The sequence below is a fragment of the Anser cygnoides genome, chromosome Z, assembly GCF_040182565.1.
Source record: "Anser cygnoides isolate HZ-2024a breed goose chromosome Z, Taihu_goose_T2T_genome, whole genome shotgun sequence".
NCBI lineage: Eukaryota > Metazoa > Chordata > Aves > Anseriformes > Anatidae > Anser > Anser cygnoides.
Genome location: NC_089912.1, coordinates 30,159,111 through 30,172,351, shown reverse-complemented (window position 1 = coordinate 30,172,351; position 13,241 = coordinate 30,159,111). Strand labels below are relative to the sequence as shown.

The window sequence follows — 13,241 nt, the reverse complement described above, 5'->3', positions numbered from 1 at the left end:
ACAGTTTCACAAAAGAGCTCTGCAACATTTACAATGCACTCAGCACGCATAAATCTGGGATGTTGTAGAGCCAGTTTCCTCCCCAGCAGTATCTCTTTTCACATCCTAAGTAACACACCGATGCAATCGGGAGTCAAGGAAGTCACAACTGTTAAACCCTCTGTAAGAGGTGACTGTTTTAGTTATAGCAATGTGTAAGTCCATGTGCGTGCCTGTGAGCATTCCCCATGCACGGGGTGCTTGTCTCGAGCAGCAAACAAACAACTGAAAAGATGCACAGCAAAAGAGAGTTCAAACTTAAGATGCTGTGCATGTTTTGAACTCTCAACCCCTCTTTAAGAGCAACAGTATGTTAATAACAGCAATAATAACAAGCAGGAAAAAACAGAATATTCAACAGAAATGTCTATTTAAAGGAGACTTTGAACAGATAATGACTTGTAAGATATCCATCTTTCTTTCAGCACACTACCATTTATTCAGGATATTTTCTACGTCAACTGCCTGTGGGTCATCTCCAAAAGCCAAAAGAGGCCTTCCAGTTGCCTCTCCACAGTAATGAAGCTTAGCCACTGGAATTCTGGAAGTCTACAGAAATAATCTCTCCTGCCTTCCCCTCTCCAAATACAGTCCTCACAGTACATGAGCACGTCACTCCTTTAACATAGGCATAAACAGTGAAATCAACACAGACTGACAGATCACAGATCAATATTGTTTTCATGACATTTGATTTGCAAAGTTGAATCATGAGTGTTCTTGGTTACAAGGAGAATTATGCCTACACTTCTGGGGATAGCAGACCAAATCTGATCCCCAAAACCTGCCTGCATCTGCTCTGTTTCACGATGGAGTCTGGAAAGTGATATCTGCACTGCAAGGGTGAGTGAGTGAACTAAGAATTTAAGTTCTCACTACCCAAGCTTTTGCAACGCAAAATATGCTACTTCCAGAGCAAAACTCCAGGAGCTCAGACACATCCAGAGATCAAATTGCTACATTTCTTTTTTGTACATACACCAAACAAGACCCACTTCCTCTTCTTTTTGCAAGTCATAATTGGTAACAATAGCAGTTTTCTTCACATACAAAAACCTTCCTTATTAACACCATAAATACAAACTTTTAAGCCTAGTTTCGCCAGAGTTTTAGTATGAAATGCTTACAGGGACTCCAGGCACTTGGAGCAAGACAGCTTTTTGTTTACCAGAGCTCAGAATCACTTTCACATTCCAGAAATGTGTTTCGCAGAGATGTTTTTTCGGCCTCAGCCTGCTAACTATACTTTCCAAGAAGACCTCAGTACAGCCCTGGAGAACACAGATATCCACAGGCATGGGTGTCCCCTCTCCTACATGATAGGTCTCCCACATCGACACCGCTTCTCCTATGATATAACGAACAGCTCCACCAGCCACAAAGAGTGATGGACACAGTAATCTGCAATAGATGTGACTCAGCCCACCAAAGCATTTTTATTACACTTCGAAATTTGTTCCTTTAGCAACTGCCTTGAAAATGACAAGCTTAATTGAATTGGGAGGGAGCAAAAGCCAGGAAAAAGCCTGGGAAGTCTGGGTATCAATCCATGTAGCTCCAGCATGACTTGTCAAATGAGTTGAGAAGAGCATAAAATTTTTGAACACAAAGGTCAACAAAACCAAAACAGAAGAAGTTAGGCAAAGAAGAAGTTAGGCAAAGCAAGATCAAAGCAAACAAACAAACAACAAATGTTTTGAAGGAAACCATCTCATACGTTCATCACATGGGGAAAAGAAGGCTTAAGCCAAAAGGTACCACATGCTCCCAGCAAGGCTGGAAATTTATTTTCAATACTAAATGTAACTAAGCAACTTCAGATTTCAAGGACTTCTAAGCTGCTGTTCTACACACGAGAACAGGCAAGTATATTGGTGAGCAGCAAAGTTCCAGGTACACCATGTCTGTAACTCTGCGTTAACAGATCAAAATGTTATCAATGGCTTATAATGTTTCTCAGAACAGGACAAACTCTCCAAGAATCAGCAATTCAAAGCCATTTTCACCTTTGAGAAGAGCATTGTTGTCACTTTAGCTACACACTGATTAAATTAACATGTAACTTTCCAGCACTGACAAAACCTACACACTAACGCTGGACAATGTCAAAGCTTCTCAGTACACCGACAGTCAACAATGTCATCCTCACTATAGTAAATGCAAACAGCATTTAAGGATTTGCACCTACTGCTGTCTGTGGAGTACATAAAATCTTTACTGGTTGTCCTGGGCCAGCATCTCTTCTCCAAACTGTAAATTCCAGCTCTAAATAGAAAATGATTTTGATATCTCTTTGCTGAACAATTCACCTGAATTTGTGTATCCCTTCAGACATAAAAGGCCTTTAAAAGTAGATATGCTGCCTTCAGAGTGAAGCTCTCCTACAGCTTTGTACAATGATAGATTGATTTCCTACGTCCTGCCTTCTGATGCAGACCATCAGACTTCTTCGCCACTGCTCTGTTTGTCACTGCAAAACTTGAGAGAAAAAAGCCAGAAGGGTAAAACAGTAGAAGAGGGAGAAACATTAACCTAAGTAAGAACTAAGATACCAGAAATATCTATCTGTCAGTTCCAGATAGAAAACACAACATCCAAAACATGCACCAAAACAACAGCAACAACAAAAAAAAGACAGGAAACAAATACTTGACCTAACATGGAAAAATTATACAAAAGAAAAATACATAAAAGTCTTTGTTTTAAAGTACTTTAAGGTCACTTTTGACCCAACCTAGGTGTAGATTCGGGAATTCCGGCAAATCCTGTTTTCCTCTTTTGGCCTCACTTACCCCTGTGCCACACAGCCTCTGTGCAGCTGGCGAAAAAGAGGTGCAGGTGACGCTGCAGTTGACCCACATTAAACAATCCACAATGATATGGGCAATTCGTCAACTTTTAAAACTCTCTTTCATAACACGGCTGTTTTAGGAGCACTCCTCAGGCCAAATCAGTAGTCACAAGAGCAGCAGTCGGTGAAGCCCGGTTTCCATGGGCCTTCACTCTGTACTTCCATGCTCCGCCCCTGCAATAACCCCACTGTCCCCCGAGTCCTCACGACCCCCTGCCATCCCCTGGGCCTCCCATGCCCCTGCCGCCCTCCACTCCTCCTGCCTGGAGGCCTGGCAGGCCTGCGGCTGCCAGCCCAGCTGGGCGCCATCAGCGCCCGTCATGCTGTGGGGACACACCGCTCGATGGCTGACTTCTCCCAAGTTGAGCATTTCCTAGCCTCCCCCGAACAACTCTGAAGTTATTTACACAGAAACAGGACTAAAAGAGCAAGCAAGCAGCTTTACATTGAATGCTGGCCTTACATTTACATGAGAAAGCAGCCCGAGGAGGTCATATACCAGAGTTTTTTGCTCTTTGCTATGCCCATATTCTGTGCTACTGACAGAATTCCTCTTTGTACCGCTACAGATGATTTCTGCTCCAGTAGATTCACCACACCACAAATACTGATAAAGTAAAGGCTAACAGACAAAGATGAAACTGTCATTGCATAACTTTTACATATTTTGTTTATTTTTTACTTATTTTACTCACACGCCTTACAAACTTCATAAAAACACCTTCCATTACCAAACAACACACCCCTTAATGCATTTAGCTGGCACCTTCTGAGACAGCGCACCCAGTATGACAGCAAAGACCAGACTCAATATCCCCTACACCTGTAATGAAAAGAAATAAAAACTGAGGTGCATGCTTTTGTCTATGAGAAGAAAACACATGCTTGTAGGTAAACCAGCAAGCACAGAAGTTAGGAAGAGGTGCTGAAAGAACGCGGCTCTGCTTTCAGTGCTCATTTAAATATAAACAGCTAATTATGTTTTAATCAGAAGCATTTATATACAAATTATGCATCTCAAAAGATTTTCCGGGGTGTGTGGGAAAGAAGTGTGTTATGATGATCGCAGGGAAATATTCAAACTTCAAAAAAAGGCACACCACCTAACACGACAGAGGTGGCACTTGTATGTCCAAGAAAACTGAGTTCTCGCCATTGCTTCTGACCGCCTGCAACTAGAGCAGTCCTGAATTACTGTTACTTCTCCATGTGCAGTCAGAGAGCTGCTCAGGTGGCAAGAGACTGACTGCTGGGGCTCGCTTAGTCCAGTCCCCTCTACCATTCAGACCAAGCTGCTCAGCGCTATGCCGAGCTGAGTTCTGAGTATCCGCAAAGACAGAAATCCCACAGTGTCTCCAGGTCTCTGCTCCAGTGCCTGAACACCCCCAGAGAGAAAAAGTATTTGTTCCTAACAGCTAGTCAGAAATTCAAGCATTCCAGCCTCAGTTCTACCTGCAGCCTCCTGTCCTACCAGCGTGCAAGTATCTGTCTCCCTCTTTTCTGTGTCCTCCCACGAGGGCTAGCAGACACCACTGGGATCTCCCCTTGAGCCATCTCTCCTCCAGCTGCCCTCAGAAGAGCATGGCTGCCATCCAGCATACTGGCTGGTCACCACAGCTTGGTGTCATCCGTGAACCAGCTGGAGGACCACTGCTCCGCCAGAGACATGCTGCTGAGTAATGGGAGGCTTTACGTAAGTCTGTAAGGTGACTCCACCCTAGCCACTGTTGTTACATCATTTTCACCATATTTGCCATTCTCACAGTTTTTCCCTGTTTTTTCATACTCACTATCCCCTTTTAAACAAAAACAGCCAGAATGCAGTAAGTCCTTTAATTAATTTTTCCTTAATGCTGAAATTCCTAGTTATGACTACTTTTGGCATCACACTGTATAAAAACAGAATCAGTAAGATTTATGTCAAAAAAAAACCCATACAAACAAAAAGGATATCCATTTTTCCAAACCGGCAAATAACCAGCATACTATGAATTTACAGACTGGCAAAACATCTCCTGAGAACTCCTGTGCAGGTTTCAGAAGTAAACAACTCAGCGGTCAGATTCAGGGTCATTCAGGATGGCTGAATTTCTCTCACTGCTCAACTTAATTTAAAATTAGAACAGAGCAAAAAAAAAAAAAAAAGGGTTAATTTAACATCTCCTTAATCCAGAACCGTTGCAGATTATTGGTTTAAACAAGGATTTGTATATACACATCTATGGCTTAGCATCATGGATGACCACCCAAAATATTATACAACAAAAGACCCTACGGGCACAAAAGACTGCCCTTATTTTAAAAATAAAATTACATTCTAATGAAGAAGGGAGTATTTTTCTGGGTGTGTCTCCTTCACTTTTTCAGTCCAACTCCAGCAGGCACCTACCAAGAACAACATCAAGAGTATCCTCACTCACACTTTTCTGGAAATACGCTGCTGCAGCATGTGCCACGGTTTGCTGCTTTGCTACTTCATAAGCGCCGTCACAGAATTCTTACTTTCAGCATGCTTTTCATTCCAATGACTAGAAGCATCCGCTCCTGTATCTCCAAAAATCAACAGGAATTTCTGGAACTGCTCAGAAGTGTGACCTGTATCCAACCTAAAATAATATGCAAAAGCAGTTTTCATATCATATATCATATCTTATCATATCCACTCTATGTAACCTTGCTCAAAACCACACACAAACCACAAGGATCATGGACTCCCGGTGCTTCAGCACCAGAAGGCTCAATGAGCTACTACTAGTAAATCTGCACCAAAACTCCTTCCACAAGATACCTCTTACTCTTGCGTGGCTTGCTGCCATACCAGTTCACAAACAGGAAAAAAGCGATGCCACTCAGAAGATCTATAGAAAGCCTGCACGCACCAAAAATAGGCAGACAAACAGGTTATGAGAGGGGCCATAAAAAGTACATAGAAATACTGAGCCGTAGGGACAAAAAACCACAATTCAGATCCTGCAATGAGTTGCACGTGCTCTTAATGAATGCAGAAGCATCCACATGCCCAAGAGACAAATCTTGGTGGAGCACAAACCCAAGCAGACTATAAACATAAGCCTCTAGCATTTTCACCGTGGAACCAGAACGTACCCCAGCTGCAAAAAAGGATGAGAGGGGACGTTTTTCAGCTGTGGTGCAAACAGGCAGCAAATGTTCCCAGCCCATGTGCTGCAGCTCCTTGGTGTGGGTCCAGCCAGCCAGCGCTCGTTGCTGCTCCACGCGTCCCCCAGCAGCCCCGGCTGCTTCACTTGCACGGTTAATGTTCCTGGCCATACTCGGCGGGTCAGAAATCCCTCCCCAGTCTCTCCTACTAACAAAAGTCATGCAAACAGATGTCCTCCATGACTTTTAGCAACTTTTAGGCTATTTAAGTGTTTGTAACGGGTAATTTTCCAAGTACTCATATTAGGAGGTATTTAAAAAAAAATAAATCACAGAATTCATATTTAGCTCTATTCGTCAACACAGATTGACAGAAAACTTATTATTTAACATAAATGACAACCTTTCTCCTGCCCTCCTTCTGATAAAAGGTGCCCTGGAGCACACATTAGTAGCATAAGAGAAAAGTGCAATTCCTTATTCATAAGGAGAAATGCCAAACAATCTTAAGTACGTCTTTAACGGTGTAAGTAGCGTTCTTTACAGTACGACTGTATACGGCAGAAGCCTCTTGTGCTACAGTTGTGCACGTTATATAAAAGAATAAAAACTCAAAGGTTTAAGTGAACTTCTTGATTTTTATGCAATTAAGGAGATGGCGCATGTCCTCTTTCAAGCTCATCGCTTCCCAATTTCCCAGCAGCTGGTGACCAAGCCCAAATGCTCAGATGTATGAGCTCAGAAATACTGGGGTGTTACACTAAAGGCTGGCTATGACAGCATGTTTGCATCCCCTCTGTAGAGATGATCCCCAAGAAAACCTCACCAGCTGCTGGACAACGCAGCCACAAACACCTGCATCATGGCAAGACAAATCCCAAAAACGCCTTGGCTTGCTGGACCACGGACAGACCGACCCCAGGTGGTACCTCTGCACGCATCCTGTCTGCTGAGAGCTTGTGCGAGAGGAAGGAGGCGGAGGCTCAGCCAAAATGCGGTGGCCATGGCACTGGGATGTCAGAGCTGGGATATCAGGCTCTCCACGGGGCAAGATCTAAGAAAGGGAGTTTTAAGAATTAACATTTGGAGCGCACGCATGCCTCTGAGAAGCCTGGGAAACAGAAATGCTGTACACTGTGCTTGCTCATAACACTTAAAATACGTATGACTTACAACCACTTCCTGCTTCTTTCCTCAAATAGAGCGAAGTATTCATTCTTTGCTGTGCATTACACATCAAATGACTTCTGAAAGAAAAGTTGATCTTTAGCCATCAGACCATAAGGACAACAATATTTTTCCCCTCAAGAATGGAAAATGTTTTCCACATTCAGGGAACTTTAACATCCAAGTGGGTATTTATGGTTCTCCATATACACAAAGAAGAAAATATATTTTAGAGGAAGCATAAATGAGCGAAAGCAGAAGGTGTTAAAAAAAAAAAAACACACCACAACAACAATAAAAACAAACAAACCAATCCAGGAAAACAAATATGGAAGAAAGCAGCACCCTCATATCAGAATATTCATGCAGTTTCTCACTGCAAACTTCTTATTATGCTCTCAGGTAGTCTGCCTGCTTTCTCATCATCCCACCCATACCTTGTCTCAAATTCACACTGACAAATCTTACATTTAGATGACACAGCTTCACCTGAACTTCTGATATAAATCAGATGGCATGAGAGACCATCTAAAATACCCAGGGTGAAAAAATTAAGACAAAAATAGCTGCAGTACTATTGGCAGAAAAGGATTTAAAGTCTTCCTCTAAAACAAACAAACAAACAAAACAAAAAGCCCACAAAACTGACAACCCTGGCTCAAAAAGATTGTGTGTATGTGTGGATTTAATTTTGCCAATTAATGTTGTGGGTGGAAAAAAAGGGTTGGATGAGCAGCAAAAGTGAGTATGAAAAGGCAAGAAATTGTTTTGCTGGGTTTTGTTTTTGTTTTATAAATTGAGCACAGCTTTTCCAAGGATTTGCAATGTTCACACTCACGTTTAGTAGTATGCTTATTAAGCAACTTCTCATTTTAACCTTTTTTTGTGACAAGGCAAACATTCTTCTCTACACTACGCCTGTGAAATTTCTGTCACAGAACTCCAGTCCCTACACCCGCCTTTACGCATAATCCCTGTGTGCTGCAGCGAGAGTACAAAATCTGCCTTGGTGCCTTCCTTTTTCCTGTAGATATTTCATTTCATAAAGAAGTAGCTTAAGGATCAAATGGTACACGCAGTGTGCCTGGGATGTTGACTTCAAGTGGACATGAAAAGGCAAGTGTTGTAGTTTTGTCATTAAAATAGAGAAGAATCATGCAGACATAAGAGGGAACATGACATAACAGGACATGAACCAGGATAGTACACACGCATATATACATGTACTTGTAATTCTGGTTGACATTTCATTTCTCTGAACTGAGACTGTACTGCACATTGAATTATCAACTATTTGTTATTAAGTCAGGAACTGAGATGGATTTATCTGTTGCAAAATGAGACAAACCAATACAAACTGTACAAGATATCAGACCTGAATTGCTTTTTAGCTACATATCCATGGCATCTTCACTAATACTTGTGGCGTGAAAGCCAGCAGAAAAAGCAACAGAGAGAAAAAGTGTTTGTCTCCAGGTATATATGCACACTCGCGTCTAACACTTTTTTTGTTTTGATGGAAGCACCTGAATTTATCTTTAATTTGGAGCTGGCAAACCAAAGGAAGTATAGCAGGAGATGCAGATAATTACACTTTCGAGGCACTTCACAACTTTTAGCTGAAAAAAGACAGATGAGTTTGCAAACCGGCTCAATTGCCAGCCACACCACAGCTCTGCAGCAAGTTTTTCTGTGTGGGCCCCCAAACTCTCATCCTTCTGACAGCTGAAGGATCCATTCCAGGAGACCATCCAGTTCAAATCAACACACACTGACAGAAACTGGTATCCTGACGGATTAGACCAAGAAGGTAATTTAGGTTATTTCGTAAGCAGACATTGCAAAGCAGAGTATGCATTTCAAAATTAAACATTTACCTTTGGTCTTCTTCCTAATATTATACAGATCTTTGTACTGTAGAGTCAGTTCAGAATTTTTCATTCCTGTGCTCCTGCCTATCCTACATTTGAAAAATGCCAATATAAACAAGGATAAAGTAGTTTGTGCTGCAAGGACTACATTTTAAGGACCCACATATTCATTTTATTTGATTTTTTCTCCTGAAAATGTAGTCATCCTAGTCTGACACTATCTTTAAATACGTAAGCCTGGGAAAATAGAAAAAATAAATAAATACTTGCTAGCATTTGCTTGAACTGGTTGGTGCTAACAGCACCTAAAAAGCCTACTTCTAAAACAACTTTATACAGTACATTTATAGCATAGAACAATTTTATGTCATAAAATTATAATTTCCAGTTTACATAAGCACTGCTTATTTATTAACTTACTAAAACAAATCAAAAAGAAATGAAACTGGTAGGGAAGATGACCATGACTTAAAAGCAAAGTGCACATTATGAAAACATTTAAATTACAAAAAAGTACATCTGCATTTATTTCCCAAAGCGGTCCCATAAATATGCAACTTATTTCTACGAAAGTCTTGAAGTAAGTGCTCAACATATGCCTGCTAACTTTAATTCCACGATTACGAGGATCTGGTCAGAATACAACTACTTTATGTAAAAACCAAAGCCTTCTATCTTCAATTTTAATTCAAAACTAGCAAAAACAATGCACCAGCATTATAATAAATAATTCTGAGATAATAAACGCATTTACAATTTAGTGTCTGTGATAAACTATTTCTATCCATCAAATATGCACAGTAAGACACTGCAGGTTTACAATAGTGTGGTAATCCTAACCAAGAAGTACCACCAAACCACGTACTCCTGAACACTGCACTTTAAACAAATTCAAATACAGGTGCTGTGAAATTTTAGTTTGTTGTCATTTTTGGTTTTAATCTACCCAAATCAACCAAGATACTTGTAAACCATCCACATACTGAATGCACTTTGCTTAGGAAGGAGCTGCATTTGCATCTTGCCCTACTTCACACATTTATAAAGCTGTGCAGGCATCACTGTAACACAAACCTGAAGACCCGTGCTCATCTCCAGATCATCAGGTCCAACCAACCACTTAACTCTACAAGTCCACCGCCAAACCACATCCCTTGGTGCCACATCCACACGTCTCTTAAACACCCCCTGGGACAGGGACTCCACCACCTCCTCTGGCAGCCCATTCCAATGCCCAACCACCCCTTCCACGAAGAAATTAGCCCTGATGCCCAACCTAAACCTCCCCTGGCTCCACCACGCAGCCAGAGGAACTGCCCCACAGCTGGAGCACTGAACGAGATGCACCACATGCAGGTAATCGCTCGAGGCCAACAAGCTCACATGGGCCCATCCCAAGACGCAGGGTGCTGGCACTTGGTGCTCAGCACGTGCCGCGTTCGGCAGAAGCACCGCGAGCCCAGACAGCCTCCTACTGCACTTAGCGGGCCGCCCCAGGGCTCTGCAGGGTGGGTTATGCTGGAAAACTGGCACCCATCCTTCCATCAGTACTGCCAGCTTCTCCAAACAGAAAGACTTTGCAAATGCTGGGTTATCTGCCTAAGTACGCATCACCCGTTACTCCTTTTAACAATGTTTCCTGATAGGACTTGGCCTCATGCGCATCGTAAACGTTGTTTTTAGTTTTAACATGATTCTAGCTCGAGACTTTGCGACATAAGGAGGATGTTAACTAATATTAGCAAAATTCACCAGGTGACATCCAAAGGGCTGACCTGTGTAGCAAAGATATTTAAGAGAGCAGCTGCGTTCAGCAGCATAGACATCACCTTTATTCCTTTGGTGCTAAGTACATTGCAAGTTTCAAAGTCGCTTTTCGAATGCTGCAAAACCTCAGAACAGTAATATGGACCCCTTACAAAAAAGTGCATCTAAAAATTTCCACTGCAGCCACACTCTTCTCCTCCCAGCCGACAACCACACCTCTAGGTCATTTTCTCTCTTGCCCTAAGAAGATGCACGTACCCCGGTGGAAGCAAAGTACTTTACTGAAGGTGAAGTGCCTCTTAAGATCAGGATCAATTTCCTGAATGAAACAAGGAATCAGCTCTTCTGTGCAGTGTTTTCTGGTCCAATATCCTTTCACTAATTTGACAGCCATGAATAGAGACTTTCCCTTCTGCTGACACACAGGGGGAGAACAGACACACACAAAGAAACAACAGCAGCCAAAAAAAGAACCAGACAACACCAAAACTACTTCTGCTGGGGGAAAAGAAATAAAAGAAATAGCACGTTCTCTCAATCCTGCTCATAAATTATGCTAAGTTCACTAGCCTCTTGTACTTGAAGGCTGGATCATAAAAATACAGGCTTTGTTTGTTTTATTTTCCCCGAAGTTAAAATACAGGGACCACCAATGGGAGACTACTGCTTTCAACAGCAAGGCCAGGAGGATGCTTAGCAAAACAATCCAAGCCTGGCCCTGACGCCAGTTTGGCACATTGCTTTTTCCTCTGGTGGCAAATATCTGAATGGGACAGGGGGACTGCCACAAATTCTGTACAACAGCTTTTCCCTTCGGAGGAGGAAAAATATACACTTCTCATCCGCAAGCTGGAAATCTCCTGGATCGGCCTGTGAATTATGAAATTATCTCGAAAACAGAAGATGAATCAGAGACCACACCACATAAAAACATTTCATATATTTTTGAGATCACGACTAACAGCGAACATTGATCCGCTAACAGCAAGCGAAGCGCACTGTAAAACTTCACCATTTCACCCCGACACCGGCAGGAATTATTCTGAGCAGAGGTTCTGACTCTTGGGGCTGCCTTCAAGCACGGGGGCTCTGCTGGTGAACACCCAAACTTCGGGACAAGCCCCCAGGACCCCCTTCGTTTTTGGGAAAGAAAAGGGAAAGTGCTCCCTGATCCGACAGCAAGCTCTGGGTGCAGCAGGGCTGCGCTGAGCTCACCCCCCGCACGGTGAGGGCTACGTTTCCTTCCACCACCAAGGGTTCCCGGAGCACACGGGGGTATCTCCCGCACCAGGACGCTTCGTGCAGGGGACAGCTGGCAGCGGGACGCGCACCCCAACACCGTCGGGGCAGTTTTGAAACAAAAAGCTGAAATACGGTTTCAGGCAGGCGAAGACCCTCCTGCAGATGAGCCGTACCCGCAGGCTCGTTTCCTCCAGGACACCCCACGCACAAGCCCCGTGCAGCCGGCGGCGAGGGGCCAGCCTCCAGCACATGCCGTGTGGCCTCGGCACGTCGGAGATGCGATTTTTTTTTTTTTTTTTTTTTAAGCACCCGAGCGTAATCCAAACGCCACAAACTCCAGCCCTGCCTCTCGCGGCTGCACGACAACCCCTGCCCAACGCCAATCTCGGGGCGAACTGCCTCCCGCAGCCGCCCCACCGTGCAGCAGGACCCCCGCGGGCACACGAGCGGGGCCGAGCCAAGCGGACAGCCAGCTGGCAGCCCGCAGCAGGCCGCCGTGCCCTCGGACAGCCCCCGGCCGCCCCCCCCGCCCCGAGACCCTCCCGCGGACACAGCGAAGCGGCGGGGGGGGGTCCCCGCACCCCCGGTCCCCGCCGGCAGCTCCGCCCCGCCCCGCCCCGTCCCGCCGCGCCCCCCAGCCCCGGGGGCGGCAGCTCGGGGCCGTGCCCGCCCCGCTCACCTGGCGGCGGGCCCCTGGCTCCCGGGGCGCTGCGGGGCGCGGCGGGGCTGCCCCGGCCCTGGCTGCGCGCTCCCGGCTCCGGCAGGCTCGGCCCGTGGAGAGGCGGTGGCGGCGGAGGGGGGCAGCGGGCGGGGGGCGGCGGCGGCGGCGGGGGGAAGCGAGCGGCGCCGCCGCTCATGGCGGGCGCGGGGCGGCCGGGGCGGGGGCGAGCGCGGGGCCGGGGGGCCGCCGGCAGGAGGCAGGGAGCCGGGGGGGAGGTGGCAGCGGCGGCGGCGGCCTGGGCGGCGGGGGAGGGGGAGGACAGGCAGGAGGAGGAGGAGGAGGAGGAGGCGGGCGCGGGGGCGGGGGGAGGCAGGAAGGGGGCGGTGGCAGGGGCCGCCCAGCAGCCGCGATCCGAGCTGGGCGGAGCCGCGCCGCGCTCCCGGCGGCGGGCGGGGAGGCCGGGGCCGGAGTCAGGCTGCGGCCGGCGGGGCACCGGCATCGCCCCGGGACAGGACGGGTGTGCTGG

The 13,241-nt window shown here is 45.5% G+C and overlaps 1 protein-coding gene across 1 annotated transcript in view; it reads right to left on the bottom strand.

Annotated features, from left to right (window-relative positions):
• The window catches only part of RNF38 (ring finger protein 38), a 125,675-nt gene extending 112,790 nt beyond the window's left edge, over positions 1–12,885 (bottom strand). Inside the window, exon 1 of the mRNA XM_066987642.1 lies at positions 12,734–12,885. The gene's annotated coding sequence lies outside the window, so the exon portion shown is untranslated. The remainder of the gene's footprint in view (positions 1–12,733) is intronic.
• Positions 12,886–13,241: the final 356 nt, after the last annotated feature.